Raw genomic sequence first — 16,960 nt, forward strand, 5'->3', positions numbered from 1 at the left:
TTGCACGTGACTCCCTTGTTCAATCTGTGAGTTGGTTATTGTTTTGTTTTGTCCTGTTGAAGCAGTGATTGCTCCGGGCACCATTGTATGCACCCATTAGTGTTGCAAGTTTAAAGTTTATTGAAGTTTGAAGATTCACCAGTTTAGGGTTATTTTTAGGGTTTTCTAGTTGAAGCCGAATGCTCCCAAATTTTGTAATAGTTTAATCTCAGTTGAATAGTAAAGAAAATAGGCATACTTGAATCCATTGCTCTTCCCTTGTTTATTGCATTTGACAAGTTTGTTTGGAAGTTTCAAGTATTGGGTTTTGTGGTTTTAATGGTGAAAGCATTCACGTTGAAATTTTATAAGTTATAATATTTTTCAGTTTGAACAAAACTCTCGGCATCGTCTTCTTTTTCTTAGTTGGAATCGAGCTTACTCGGCATCCATAGTTGCCGAGTAATTTTTTCTTTGTGTGCTGAGCTCACTCAACACCTGTTGACTTTCAATCGGCACCATCAAGTGCCGAGAAATCTGTGACTTGGCACCTTCAAGTGCCCAGCAAGTGCCCAACAATCTATGACTTGGCACCTTCAAGTGCCGAGCAAAACTGGCACTCGACACCTTCATGTGCCGAGCAGTTTTTAAGTGCCAAGCAAAAATTTTAGGTTTAGGGTTGTGAGTTTAAATTTAATTTATATTTCTCACATGGTATCAGAGCTTTGAGGCCCCACATCCATAGTGATTTAGAGAATTTGTTTTCTTGGGATATTTGACATGGTATGAGATGCAGGAAAGATATGGTAGCAGCCACCATCCTTTAATGGGAAAAATTATGATACATGGGCGAAGAAGATGAAGACCATAATGGTTGCAAATGATTTGTGAGAGTTGTAGGTAATGGATTCAATGATGTGACTGATCCAACTCAGTATGCTTCCCTCACAAATGCACAGAAGACTCATTTGAAAGAGTCAAGGAGGAAAGATGCAAAGGCATTAAGCCTTATTGAAGCAGCAATGACAGAGACAATATTCCCAAAAATTGTAGCAGAAAATTATGCAAAGGAAGCATGAGATATCCTTGAGACAAACTTCAAGAGAACTGATAAAGTCTATACTGTAAAGCTACAGAACATAAGGAGGGAGTTTGAGAACCTTCAGATGAAGGAAAATGAATCAGTTGCAGACTTCAGTTCAAGGACCTCCAATGTGATTAACCAACTGAAGTCAAATGGAGAAGACTATCAAGAGCAGAGGTTAGTGGAAAAGATATTGAGGAGTTTACCTCATAAATATGACAATTTGGTCATGACCATAGAAGAGGCAAAAGACCTCACTATTTTGACAATGGATGAGTTGATCGGTACACTTCAAACCCATGAGCATAGGATCAACAGATCTACTTCTTCATCTTCCCAAGAGCAAGCATTCAAGGCTCAGACAAATCCAAGAGGAAAGGGGAGAGGAAGAAATGTCTTAGACAGAAACTCCAAAGGTAGAGGCCAAGGTAATGGAGGACAAAGGAATGCTGCAGCAGAAAGCTCAGGAAGAGCAGATGGAGAAAGTAGCTCTCAAAATACCTCTAGAGGAGGTAAGAAAAACTACAACTCAAATAAGAGTAATATAGAATGCTACTACTATCATAAATATGGGCATTATGCAAATGAATGTTGGAAGAAGCAAAATGATCAGTCTGGACAAACAAATGTGGCTGATGTGAATATGGGAAGTGGAAATAATGCCACTGCCTTCATCATGTGTAATGTTGGTGAAGAAGGAAGCCTTGAGGTTTGGTACCTTGAAATTGGATGTAGCAACCACATGAGTGGTAATGAAACCTTGTTTTCATTCATTGACAAGAGTTTCAAATCAGAAATTAAGATGGGTAACAGTGGAACCCTACCAGTTGTGGGCAAAGGATCTATTATGGTCCGCACCAAGAAAAGTGAGAAGAAGGAAATATAAAATGTGTATTTTGCCCCTGGTATGAAGCACAATTTGATGAGCATTGTTCAACTCATTCAAAATGGATACAAAGTGCTGATGGAGAATGACACGTGTGTCATTCATGAAAAGGATGGGAGCAAGAACCTACTTGCAGCAGTTCAAATGACAAAGAACATAATGTTTCCTTTGAGGATATAGACATGTTTCTCATCTCAAGTTGGTGCTGCACCTCCCACACAATCAGCTCTAAGGAGTGTGATTGAAGACCCCTCACGGCTATGGCACCTCAGGTATGGTCATTTAGGCTATGCTAGTTTAAATTTGTTGTCAAATAAAAGAATGGTAGAAGGTTTGCCACGTATAAAAAATTCATGCGAAAGTGTGAGGCTTGTATTTTGGGTAAGCAACATAGGCTTACCTTTAGTTTTGGAAATTCTAGGAGGGCGAGATATCCATTAGAGTTATTGCATACTGACCTAGTCGGTCCTATGCAAGTTACTTCGATTGGGGGGAGTACTTATTTCATGACATTTATTGATGATTTTAGTCTTAGGACATGGGTGTATTTCTTAAAGAATAAATCTGAAGCATTTGATAAATTTGTAGAATTTAAAGCCCAGGCTGAAAGAGAATGTGGACACTATATCAACGTCTTAAGATCAGATAGAGGAGGGGAGTATACCTCTAATTTTTTTGTAAATTTTTGCAGGAAACATGGTATAAAGAAAGAGCTCACAACCAGCAATACACCATAGCAGAATGAAGTGGCTGAAAGAAAGAACATGACCATTGTTGAAATGGCAAGGAGCATGATGAAAGAGAAAGGTCTCCCAACTGAATTTTGGGGAAAGGTTGTGGCAATAACAATTTACCCAATTAATAGGTGTCCTACAAAGGTAGTCCATGATAGAATTCTAATGGAAGCATGGTCACGAGGAAGATGGATAGTTGAACACCTAAGGGTGTTTGGATGTGTTGCATATGCACACGTGCCTAAAGAAAAAAGGCAAAAATTGGATGACAAAGGTGTGAAGTGCATCTTCACAGGGTACAACTCAAAATCAAAGGCATACAGATTGTATGACCCATTGAACAGCAAGATGACTCTTTCAAGAGATGTGAAATTTCTTGAAAATCAGTCTTGGTATTGTCCAACTGATGAGTCACCGAGCACTTCAAGTAAAGTGCCCATTATGAGTGAAGAAGAGACTGATGAACAGTAAGAAGAAGGAGAAAATAGAAGAAAAGGCAACAGTCATTGCCGAGCTCCTCTAGGCATGATCGAGTTTCAGTGCCAAGTACTAGTGAAGACCAAGCTAGTCGACAATGCAACAGTAGTGAAGATTCTGATCCCACACTCTCCTCCCTATTACCAAGAAAGACCAAGAGTCTTAGAGAGATATACCAAGATGAAAGGTATGACAATTATGATGAGAGTGTTAATTTTGCATTATTTTCTCATAGTGATCCAATATATTTTGAAGAAGCTATTAAGGAGAAAAAATGGTGTAAGGCCATGGATGAGAAAATAGATGCCATAGAAAGAAATGAGACATGGGAGCTAACTGAATTACCTCCAAAGAAGCAAGTGATTAGAGTGAAATGGGTCTATAAGACCAAATGCAATGCTGAAGGCAAGATTCATAGGCATAAGGCAAGGTTGGTAGTCAAGGGCTACAAACAGTAGTATGGAAGAGACTATGATGAGACATATGCCCCTGTTGTAAGAATGGAAACTGTGCTTGTTGTCATAGCAATTGCAGCTCAGCACAAATGGAAGGTATTTCAAATGGATGTGAAGTCTTCCTTCCTTAATGGTGTATTGAAAAAAGAAGTATATGTGGAGTAGCCACCTGGTTATGAAGTTGTAGGTGAAGAACACAAAGTATATAGATTGAAGAGAGCTCTTTATGGGCTCAAGCAAGCTCCACGGGCATGGTACAACAGGATTTAGCAAAAGCAACGGTGAGCCCACTCTTTACATCAAGGCAGCAGATGGTAATGTATTAATTTTTGTCTTGTATGTAGATGACTTAATTTTTACTAGAAATGACAAGGCTCTAATTGGTGAGTTTAAAGAGGCCATGAAAAGTGAATTTGAAATGACAGACCTAGGTCTCTTGAAATACTTTCTAGGCATAGAAGTAAAAAAAAATGCATAATGGCATCTTCATCTCTCAAGAAAAGTATGTAGGGAAGATCTTGGAGAGATTTAAAATGTAGAATAGTAAGGCAACCCCCACACCAACAACAGTAGGTCTGAAATTGAGCAAGGAAGACTCCAGCAAGAGAGTGGATCCAACACTATACAAGAGTATGGTTGGAAGTTTAATGTATATGACTACAACTCGGCCAGACCTAATGCATGCAGTAAGTCTGATTTCCAAATTTATGGAAACACCAAAGGATTCCCATTGGCAAGCGGAAAAGAGGATCCTAAGGTATGTGAAAGGTACCAAGGGATTTGGAATTTTGTATATTGCAAATGATGATTTCAAGTTGGTTGGTTACACGGATAGTGATTGGGCTGGAAGTATAGATGATAGGAAGAGCACTTCCGAATACATGTTTCATATGGGATCAGGTGCAATTTCATGGGCATCCAAGAAGCAACCTATTGTTGCTCAATCTACAAGAGAAGCTGAATACATAGTAGCAAATGTAGCAGCATGTCAAGCTATTTGGTTAAGAAGGATCTTGACAGATTTGAATGAAAGGCAAGAGGATGGAACCACAATTTATTGTGACAACATATCATCAATTACATTGTCCAAGAATCCAGTCTTCCATGGGAGAAGCAAGCATATTGAGATCAAATATCACTTCATCAGAGAGTTGGTGGAGAATGGGGATATCAAGATGGATTTTTGCAAGTCTGAGCAGTAGCTAGCAGACATCTTTACTAAGCCTTTAGGCATTGGATCTTTTGTACACCTATGAGAGTGTCTTGGTGTAATTGATTTAGATCAGCACTGATCCTTGTTTATTTGGCTCAGGAAAAAGGGGGAGTATTGGAATATTAAATGAGGCGTACGTTTTCCCCTTGAGCCAAATGCTCACCTACCACTTCTAACATCCAAAACAAATAGAAACATAAATACAGTGGGTGAGATTTTTTGAAATCAGAAAAGAGGGGGAAAATGGAATGTGACAAAAGGGAATGTTTCTTCATTCATAGTCATTCATTTAGATTATTCAGAGATTTAGTTCATCAGAGCAGAGAAAAGGAAGAAGAAGAAGAAAGTAGTCAGCAGATCCACTTGTTGTAGAGACAGAAGGAAGTATGTTCAATGTCTCCAGTTGCATGTGACTCCTCTATTCATTTTGTGAGTTGGTTGTTTTTTTGTTTTGTCTCGTTGAAGCAGTGATTGCTCTAGGCACCATTGTATGCAACCATTAGTGTTGCAAGTTAAAAGTTTATTGAAGTTTGAAGATTCACCAGTTTAGGATTATTTTTAGGGTTTTCTGGTTGAAGCCGAATGCTCCCAGATTTTGTAATAGTTTAATCTCAGTTGAATAGTAAAGCAAATAGGAATACTTGAATCCATTGCTCTTCCCTTGTTTATTGCATTTGACAAGTTTGTTTGGAAGTTTCAAGTATTGGGTTTTGTGGTTTTAATGGTGAAAGCATTCACGTTGAAATTTTATAAGTTATAATATTTTTCAGTTTGAATAGAACTCTTGGCATCCTCTTCTCTTTCTTAGTTGGAGCCAAGCTTACTTGGCATCCATTGTTGCCGAGCAATTTTTTCTTTGTGTGTCGAGCTCACTCGGCACTTGTTGACTTTCACTCAGCACCATCAAGTGTTGAGCAATTTGTGACTTGGCACCTTCAAGTGCTGAGCAACCTGTGCCTTAGCACCTTCAAGTACTGAGCAAGTGCCGAGAAATCTGTGACTTGGCATCTTCAAGTGCCGAGAAAAATTGGCACTCGACACCTTTATGTGCCGAGCGATTTTTAAGTGCCAAGAAAAAAATTTAGGTTTAGGGTTGTGAGTTTAAATTTAATTTATATTTCTCACATGGATGGCACTTTTCTTGCAAGGATTAATGGGGCTACAACAGCCAAGCAAGCATGAGAGATCCTTGAAACAACATATCAAGGTATAAGCAAGGCAAAAGTATCTAAATTGAAAACATTAAGAAGAGATTTTGAAAACCTCCAAATGAAAGATTCTGAGTTAGTAGAACAATTTTCAATTCAAGTTATGAATGTGGTTAATCAAAATAGGTTGAATGGTGATGAGCTAATAGATTGAAAAATTGTAGAAAAGATCTTAAGAAGCTTACCTATTAAATTTGATAATATTGTTCTGGCAATTGAGCAATCTAAGGATTTGTCAAAATTATCTATAGATGAGTTGTTTGGGTCATTAAAAAACCATGAGTACAGGTTGAATAGGCATGATAATACTTTATTGGAGAATGCATTTAAAACACAAATGACATTTGGTAGAGGCAGAGGAAGAGGAAATCTAGGATTTAGAGGACGAGGAAGAGGATAAAATAATTATCAAAGAGAGGAAAGGAGTTTTGATCAAGGAGTAAGGAGAAATCAAAATTTAACCTCAAGGTGGTGCAATAACAATCAAGCATCAGAAAGGTATGACAAAACAAATGTCCAATGTTATTATTGCAAGAGGTTTGATCACTTAGCAAATGAATGTCGGAAGAAGCAAACAGCTGTAGGCAAACAAAATGCAGTCTAGGGACATTGTTCATTACATGTCATGTAGTTCAAGAGAGCTCAAGTGATATTTGGTTTCTAGATAGTGGTTATAGCAATCATATGACATGAAATAGAGATATATTTGAAAGCTTGGATACCTCAGTCAAGTCAAAAGTAAAATTGGGCAATGATAACATAGTGGAAGTAAGTGGAAAGGTACAATTGTTGTAATGAAAAATCTTGGTAAGAAATCTATTTTTGATGTGTATTTTGTACTCGGTTTAAAGAAAAATCTTATAAGTGTGGGACAACTTATACAAAAGGTTATAAAGTTGTTTTTGAAAATAACATCTGCTCTATATTTGATATTTCTCCTAGTGCCATGGTCATTGCAAGGGTTGAAATGACATACAATAGAATGTTTTCACTTCACATGAAAAGTGGAGTGATGGAGGAAGATGGAGTGAGTTTCAAGACAAAATTCCAAGATCAATCATGGATATGGCATTTGAGGTATGGTCATCTAAATTTCAAGGGATTGAGTTTATTGCAAAGAAAGGAAATGGTAAGAGACTTACCCCCCATTAAAGCACCATTTACTTCATGTGAAAGTTGCATCTTAGCTAAGCAACATAGGGAAAGTTTTCCAAATGAAATGTCATATAAAGCTTGAGAACCTTTAGAAATTGTGCATACTAATATATGTGGTCCTATGCCAATGCCATCATTAGGGGGGATCATTTATTTTCTAACATTCATTGATGAATTTAGTAGGAAGACATGGGTTTGTTTTCTTAAATATAAAATTGAAAATTTAGCAAGTTTAAGGAGTTCAAGGAATTTATTGAGAAACAAAGTGGTCTATCTATTAAGGTAGTAAGGCTAGATAGAGGGGGATAATACATGTCAAATGAGTTTTTGGCTTATTGCAGGCACAATGGAATAAATAAGTAGTTCACTACAAGTTACACACCTTAGCAGAATGGTGTTGCCAAAAGAAAGAATCAAACAATAATGGAGATTGCAATAAGTATGTTGAAAGGTAAAAATCTACAGAATGAATATTGGGCTGAAGCAGTAGCTTGTGCCATTTATATCTTGAATAGGAGTCTAACAAAGATTGTAAGAGACAAGATTCCAGAAGAAGCATGGAGTGGTAAGCATCATTATGTTTCCCATTTTAGAGTATTTGGTTGTATTGCATATAAACACATTCCTAAAGAAACAAGGAGTAAATTGGATGATAAGAGTGAAAAATGTATTTTTATTAGTTATGATAAATAATCTAAGGTATATAAGTTGTTTAATCCTATAACTAGAAAAGTGATTATAAGTAGAGATGTTGTGTTCAAGGAAGAAGAATCTTGGGATGGCAATATAGACAAGATAGTCACAGGCACAACTCCAATACTATATGATGACCAAGAAGGAAAAGACCAAGAGAATAAAGTAGATCAAACAAATGAGCAAGGGGGAACTCCTTCAAGAAGTACACATGGAGATAACACACAAATGGAAGATGGGCAAGGAGAATCTTCAAGTCCACAAGTAACTAATGACTCTAATCCTAATCCTACACTCACATCATTAAGATCAAGGATTAAGAAAAATAAAATTAAAAGTTTGCAAGAAATATATAAACAAGGGGACAAAATTTATTTACAATCAAAATTTGCTTTATTTGTTCAAGATCCTATATATTTGAAGATGCAATCAAGGAAAAACAATGGATTAATGCAATGAATGAAGAAATGGAATGTATTGATAAAAATGATACATGGGAACTAGTTCATTTGCCTAAGAATAAAGAATGCATAGGTGTAAAATGGGTTTATAAAACTAAGTATAAGGCAAATGGAGAAGTTGATAAATATATGGCAAGATTAGTAGCTAAAGGGTTCACAAAAGAATATGGAGTTGATTATAATGAAAATTTTACACCTGTAGCTAGACTAGATACTATTAGAATGGTAATAGCTATTGCAACTCAAAAAAAATGGATGGTTTATCAAATGATTGGAAAATTAGCTTTCTTAAATGGGTATTTGGAAGAAGAAGTTTATGTGCAACAACCACCAGGTTATGAAATCAAAAGACACGAACACAAGGTTTATAGGTTGAAGAAGGCACTTTATGGGTTGAAACAAGCACCAAGAGCATGGTATAGCATAATTGATTCATATATGATTAATAATGGATTTAATAGAAGCACTAGTGAGCCAACACTATACACCAAAGTCAACAAGGAAGATCAAATTTTGATTGTTTGCTTGTATGTTGATGATTTGATCTTTACTAGTAATCTTTCCATTGATATGTTTTAAATCGGCAATGACGATTAAATTTGACATGACAGATTTGGGTTTGATGAAATATTTTCTTGGTATTCAAGTAACACAAAATGACAAGGGCATTTTCATTTGTCAAAATAAATATGCACAAGATGTTATGAGTTGTTTTAGAATGGTAAATTGTAGTCCAGTCTCTACACCTATGACAATGGGTGCAAAATTAAGTAGAGAAGATAATGAGATTGAAATTGATTCTACTACATTCCGAAAATTGGTTGGTAGTTTGATGTATCTCACAACAACTAGGCTTGATATTATGTATGTAGTGAGTGTAATATCTAGATATATGGATTCACCTAAGAGTTCACATTGGCAAGTAGGAAAGAAAATATTGAGACACATTGCAAGGACTCTGAATTATGGCATAATGTATTTTTCTTTAGATGATTTTGAGCTAGTTGGATATATTGATAGTGAGTTTGCAGGAAGTATTGATGATAGAAAGAGCACATCTGGATATGCATTTCATCTTGAAATAGGTATTGTGGCATGGGCATCAAAGAAGCAACCTATTGTGACTATTTATTCAACTGAAGTAGAATATGTAGTCAATACATCAACAACATGTCAAGTAGTATGGATGCGAAGAGTCTTGAAAGATCTAATGCATGAGCAAGATGAGTCTACTACAATCTATTGTGATAACAAGTCCACCATTGCACTATCAAAGAATCATGTTTTTCACAAGAGGACAAAGCACATTGATACTAGATATCATTTTATTTGAGAATTGGTCAATAATGGAGAAATTAGCTTGGAGTATTTCAGATCCAAAGATCAATTGGATGATATATTTACAAAGGCATTAGCACAAGAATAATTTGAATATTTAAGAGACCAAGTGAATATTGTAAACTTTGATGTAATTAATGGTAGAAATTAGAGGGGAGTGTTGGCATGTGGTAATTTCCACTGCTACTGACAATCTAGAATTTTCCATAATATCTCAACTGCCATATCTAACATGGAACCTTCCCACCGCCCTTCCATGTACATTGTTTTCTTTCCACTTTTTACATGTGTTTTTTGAGTAATGAATTCCAGATCCTTCCTACCGTGAATATGCATGGTTTTGGATCTTTCTTAGATCTCTATAAATAGAGGCAATTTTAATGAATGTAATCATAAGGCAAAGAAGCAATAACATAAATATTTCTTATTGTGTTTTAGTTTTCTCTATCTCTACCCACCTTCACCTAAGTACCTAACTATGCTACACACTTGGACATTACAAAACTCAACTTTAAATGTTTCTCAACATCTCCACTTCTCTCATGGAGGGCCTTTCATTTGCCTTAACATTTATAGATTTGAGGAAAATTTTAATCATCCCCACCATGTCTTCTTTGATGGTTGATTCCATTGCTTCATTTCAAAGCCCTTTATTAATGACTGCACATTTGCTCCTACTGATGATTCATCATCTTTTAAAGTCTATCCTAAATAATACTATTTACTTAATGTACACAATAGAGAAACATCAAAATATTTATTTAAAAAAATGATTATAATAAAAAACAACAATCTTTTGTTAATAAATACATTTAAAACATTTGTGTTAATTAATTTTTACAGAGTTAAAAATATTGTAAATATTTCATTTGGCAAAAACAATATGACTATTTTGACTATGGTTCCATAACAAGGTCCCCACCACTAAACTCTATTCATATAAGTCAAGTAACACAAATCATTTTTGTTTGGTTTTAACTTGTCATAAAACATTAGAGCTGATAAAAACTCTATAAGAAAAATAAAAATGGAATAAAAGTGGGTGAGGAGGAAGTACCATGTACAAAAAGATGGTGGTGAATTGCTACATCAAAAACATGATTCAGTAAGAATTTCCTACTTTAGTACCTTCTATTTACACCAATTTGTCAAATGCTCCACCTTTCCAAGGAACTCACATCTTAACTAGCCTGTCACTTGAATGATGAACATTGTTGACGTGAAAGCTCAATATTGTTTTATATCAAAGGCAAAGGTTTAATCCATTTAGAATAGAAGCAAAATGAAATTAGTATATTAAAGAAAATATTAATCTTATTTTATTTTAATACAAGAGTAGAGGAGATAAAAGATGCAATCATCTCAGTACCATCATTTTGTAATATTTAAACAAAATATGAAGTAACAAATAGTAAATATTAAACTATTTAAATATTCCATCAATCAATTAAACAACTAATATGAATAGATTTCCACAATAAGTTATATTTGAGAGATGCATATTATGGATTTGATTGTGTGCCATATTTTTGCATCAATATTTCAAATCACACTCAGTGATCCATCATTACGATGTGAAGAGTTGGAGGAGATAAATGAATATCATTTTGTTGATTTTGCTTGATTATTATCATTTTTATTATTATAATAATTCTCATCATCATTACCTTCTTATCATGTTTGTTTTACTTTATTATTGTCCATAGTGTAATATTTTCTTTGTTTGGTATGCAACTATTCATTTATCTCCTCCAACTCTTCACAATGTGATGATGGATCACTGAGTGTGATTCGAAAGATTGATACAAAAATATGACACAAAATCAAATCCAGATTATTCATCTCTCAATTAAACAACTTCTAATAATCTGTCAACCTTTAATCTAGCCTTCGCCCAATCAATTAAATCCACAATATTGAGTAAAAGAGTTTAGAAACATTATATTGTAATGACAATTTATAGGTACCAAACTTAGGTAAAATCATCCAAACAAAAATTAGGACTCAATAGTTCTGCTAATAGGCTTCTTCTCTGACACAAGACTTTGGTCGAATTGTCCAACAATCTTACTCCAGGAAGTGCAAAAAATGGTGCCACAAATGTCTTAAGCTGAAAAATGATGTTTGAAAGTGAATGACAGACATGGGTGGAATTAGGCCACACTGGACAGGAAACTATTTTGGAGAGCTGAGGCATAGCTCAAAGTTTATGAAGCTACATTCAACGATGAATATAGTGGTTGATTCAGTGAAAAAATGATGGCATATTGGTGTTCATATTTAAATATTCTTCAACATATTTGTATGTATTTTGGAGACACCATGGCAGGATGGATATTGTGTATGTTATGATTAAATATAACTAATTATTACAAATAATCAAAATCTGATGGGAACCTCTATCATAGGACCAAATTAGAAAGGGCTATAATCTAGAAAATGTTTATATCTTGATCAAAATTAGCTTATTCTAACAAATTTTTACAATCTCACAGGAAAGCTTTAGCATAAGACCAAAAAACAAGATTACCTTTACAAATTGACTTAAGAAAAGAATATAAATAATAGATAACATTTGTTAAATTTGAACATGTCCAAAATCTTCTAAGAAATACAAAGCATTGGTGGCAAAATATTAGATGCACACATTTCTTGATGGTAATGGGTCTGTGACTCTGTCATATATTGCCTTTTATAGGGTTATGCAGAAAGTTAGTAGAGATAGATTAGAACTTCAATTGAAAAATGGATGCTGGTGAAATTAAGAAATAATTATATATTTCAAAGCCATAATTGCAATTTGAGGGAACACACGGTCTTATGCATTTAGGGGCTTACAATCACCCAAATATCTATTAAATTGGTCACAATAGACAACTATAGGGGAAATAGATATTGGATTGTATAGGTTTTACTATATATATGGTCCATTTATTACTAGAGGTATTGCCATCAACACTTTTAGTGTTGGAATCTTATATAATGTTTTAAATTGTTCTACAATATTGATTATGAATTATGCTACTCCTGTTTGATGGAGTTGTAAAGATAATAAAATTATCATGATATAAAAGTTGCAATGCAAGATTAAACAATAAAAACATGCATAAATTTAAACAGTTAGATATATTACTTTTATGGAATGCAAAGACAAATGCTTTAGTTTCCTGCACTGCTCAAAGTTCTGTTCATTTTCAGAATTATAGAAAATAACAAACTTGTAATGAGATTTATCGATATTCAATTTGTGAAGGATAGTTGAAATTGGTAACATATTTAATGTACTATGTGGAAGCTTACTATTATGTGTCTTAATTGAAGTACACACTTATAGATTAGATACCTAGTGTTGGCATGTGGTAATTTCCACTACTATTGACAATCTAGAGTTTGACATAATATCTCAACTACCATATTTAATATGGAACCTTCCCACTACCCTTCCATGTAAATTATTTTCTTTCCACTTTTTACATGTGTTTTTTGAGTGATGAATTCCAAATCCTTCCTACCATGAATATGCATGGTTTTGGATCTTTCTCAGACCTCTATAAATAGAAGCAGCTGTAATGAATGTAATCATAAGGAAAAGAAGCAATAATATAAAGATTTCTTATTGTGTTTTAGTTTTCTCTTTCTCTACCCACCTTTACAATGGTATTAGAGCTAGGTTGGTTGTGGAATGAGAGCCCAGGTAGACTGTGGAGTCACAGTCTAGGTAGATGTGGAGCTAAAATAATAGATTGCTGCTGCAAGAAAGAAGGTATGCTGTGAGTTCAAAGGGGTGCTAATTCTAAATGGAATCATTGTCAATGTTTGTGACAAACATATGAGATCAGTCCAACAATAAGGTATTGCATTTTATTTTTGAAATTGAGGCACTTCCGTGAGTGTGTGCTTATGAGTTGCATTTTGTTTTAAGTGATTAGTTTTGTAAGAAGTTGAAGATCATAATTCTTAATTGAGATAATTGATTTTTCTTTTGTACTTATAAATTCAAGTATTTTGAAAAAAAAAGTATTTGTTTTAAAAGTATGGCATTAAGTATGAATCAGTTTATGATTCCAATATTTTCTGGCAAGAATTATGATCATTAGGCATTTAGAATGAAAATTATTTTTCATTCCCAAGATTTATTGGAGATTGTAGTGAGTGGATTTGTAGAGCCACTAGATGAATCATTATTAACTATAGATCAAAAGGATGAACTCAAGGAAAATAGGAAAAAGGATATAAAGGCTTTTCAAATTATTCAACAAGGTTTGGATGACAATGTTCTTGCAAGGATTAATGGAGCTACAACAACCAAGCAAACATGGGAGATCCTTTAAACAACATATCAAGGTATAAGCAAGACAAAAGTATCTAAATTGTAGACATTAAGAAAAGATTTTGAAAACCTCCAAATGAAAGATTATGAGTCAGTAGAACAATTTTCAATTTGAGTTATGAATGTCGTAAATCAAAATAGGTTGAATGGTGATGAGCTAACAGATCAAAAAATTGTAGAAATGATCTTAAGAAGCTTGCCTATTAAATTTGACAATATTGTTGTGGCAATTGAGGAATCTAAGGATTTGTCAAAATTATCTATAGATGAGTTTTTTGGGTCATTAAAAAAGCATGAGTACAAGTTGAATAGGCATGATAATACTTCATTGGAGAATGCATTCAAAACAAAAATGACATTCGACAGAGGTAGAGGAAGAGGAAATCTAGGATTCAGAGGACGAGGAAGAGGAAAAAATAATTATCAAAGAGAGGAAAGGAGTTTTGATCAAGGAGTAAGGAGAAATAAAAATTTAAGCCCAAGGGGGTGCAATAACAATCAAGCATTAGAAAGGTATGAAAAAACAAATGTCCAATGTTATTATTGCAAGAGGTTTGATCACTTAGCAAATGAATGTCAGAAGAAGCAAACAGATGTAGGCAAACAAAATGCAAATTTTTCTGAAAGTAGTCCAGGGACATTGTTCATTACATGTCATGTAGTTCAAGAGAGCTCAAGTGATATTTGGTTTCTAGATAGTGGTTGTAGCAATCATATGACATGAAATAGAGATATATTTGAAAGCTTGGATACCTCAGTCAAGTCAAAAGTAAAATTGGGCAATGATAACATAGTGGAAGTAAGTGGAAAGGTACAATTGTTGTAATGATGAATCTTGGTAAGAAATATATTTTTGATGTGTATTTTGTACTCGATTTAAAGCATCATCTTATAAGTATGGGACAACTTACACAAAAGGTTATAAAGTTGTTTTTAAAAATAACATCTACACTATATTTGATATTTCTCCTAGTACCATGGTCATTGCAAGGGTTAAAATGACAGACAATAGAATGTTTTCACTTGACATGAAAAGTGGAGTGATGGAGGAAGATGGAGTGAGTTTCAAGGAAACATGTCAAGATCAATCATGGATATGGGATTTGAGGTATGGTCATCTAAATTTCAAGGGATTGAGTTTATTGCAAAGAAATGAAATGGTAAGAGGCTTATCCCATTGAAGCACCATTTACTTCATGTGAAAGTTGCATCTTAGCTAAGCAACATAGGGAAAGTTTTCCAAAGGAAATGTCATATAAAGCTTGGGCACCTTTAGAAATTGTGCATACTAATATATGTGGTCCTATGCAAGTGCCATCATTAGGGGGGAGCATTTATTTTTTAACATTCATTGATGACTTAAGTAGGAAGATATGGGTTTATTTTCTTAAATATAAATTTCAAAATTTAGCAAGTTTAAGGAGTTCAAGACATTTGTTGAGAAATAAAGTGGTCTATCTATTAAGGTACTAAGGTTGGATAGAGGGGGAGAATACATGTCAAATGAGTTTTTGGCTTATTGCAAGCACAATGGAATAAAGAAGCAGTTCATTGCAAGTTACACACCTTAGTAGAATGGTGTTTCCAAAAGAAAGAATGAATAATAATGGAGATTGCAAGAAGTATGTTGAAAGGTAAGAATCTATGAAATGAATATTGGGCTAAAGCAATAGCTTGTGCCATTTATATCTTGAACAAGAGTCCAACAAAGATTGTAAGAGACAAGATTCCACAAGAAGCATGGAGTGGTAAGCATTATTGTGTTTCCCATTTTAGAGTATTTAGTTGTATTGCATATACACTGATGCAGGAGCATCCAGAGGTATAAGGGCAATCCTGTGTCACTCAAAAAAATGTACTTAGACTTAGTTTCTGTTTCATGTCTTTACATTTTTGGATACCCATTTGGCTCAAATAAAGGTTCCAACTCTCATAGTTCAACTATCAGTGCGTTTGATCATCATTTTGGTAAACTAGAAGGTGTGAATTGGCCAGATGAATGTAATCATGATTTAGAGCATTCCAGAAAAAGAATCAGGTCAATAGGCCCCACGGTTTGAAAGTTATTGCAATTTTTCGGGTTTTGGAGACCTCCTAAGAATGCTTCAAAGTTAGGTTTGGGGCATTAAATGACCTCAAAAAGGGTCAAAAAATGGGGGACAAGCTAAGCTTGTACATAGGGCTATAGAGCGCTTCGAGAGTTTTTCAAAAATGTAAACGGTTCATCAATCGAAGCTACGGTTCAAAAGTTATGCCTCCCGAAAGTTTGGCTACCGTTTTTGGATTCTTCTAGATTTGCACCGACTTCTAACGCAGCTTTCAGAACCTTCTATTTCATTGATGGATGCCTACTAGCACTTTCTAGAATGTACTCCTAGTCCTTAACCCTCCGGGGTCTATTTAAGGAGATTTCTGGCATTGTAAAAGGCAGTTCGGGGTGGAGTTTGAGAGGAGGTGCTATAAGGAGAAATATTCTCCAGATTTATGCTATTGTAAGCCCTTAGGGCATGTTCTGAAGTTTATTTTCTCTGTACTATTTGTACTGGCTTATTTTCTTAGTTAATATAATTTCCTTTTTCTATTGTGTCCATTCTGTTCTTGGGTTGTGTCCCCATCAAGTGGTATCAGAGCGAGTTTTCCTGAGTGTGTAGACAGAGTGCCGACTGTGAGGCAGTTTGCACCAGGACTGTGTGGTTGTGGGTTCGAGTTAGAAGATGCCTCCATGAAGAGAGCATGGTTGAAGAGCCAAAGCTATTGATCCTGAGGAGGTTAGAGCCCTCAAGAGACAGGTACATGCATTGCAAGAGGAGCTTCGTAGAGGAGAAAATGTTGCTGCAGATGATAATAGTGAGGATGACAATGAAGAGGAAGTAATGGAAGTTGACGGGGAAGTTCTGAATCCTATAGAGGAAAAGCTTTTTAGGGCCATTACTAAGTTTGGGAAAAG

The sequence above is a fragment of the Cupressus sempervirens genome, chromosome 3, assembly GCF_028749045.1.
Source record: "Cupressus sempervirens isolate cs-2001-9-10 chromosome 3, ASM2874904v1, whole genome shotgun sequence".
NCBI lineage: Eukaryota > Viridiplantae > Streptophyta > Pinopsida > Cupressales > Cupressaceae > Cupressus > Cupressus sempervirens.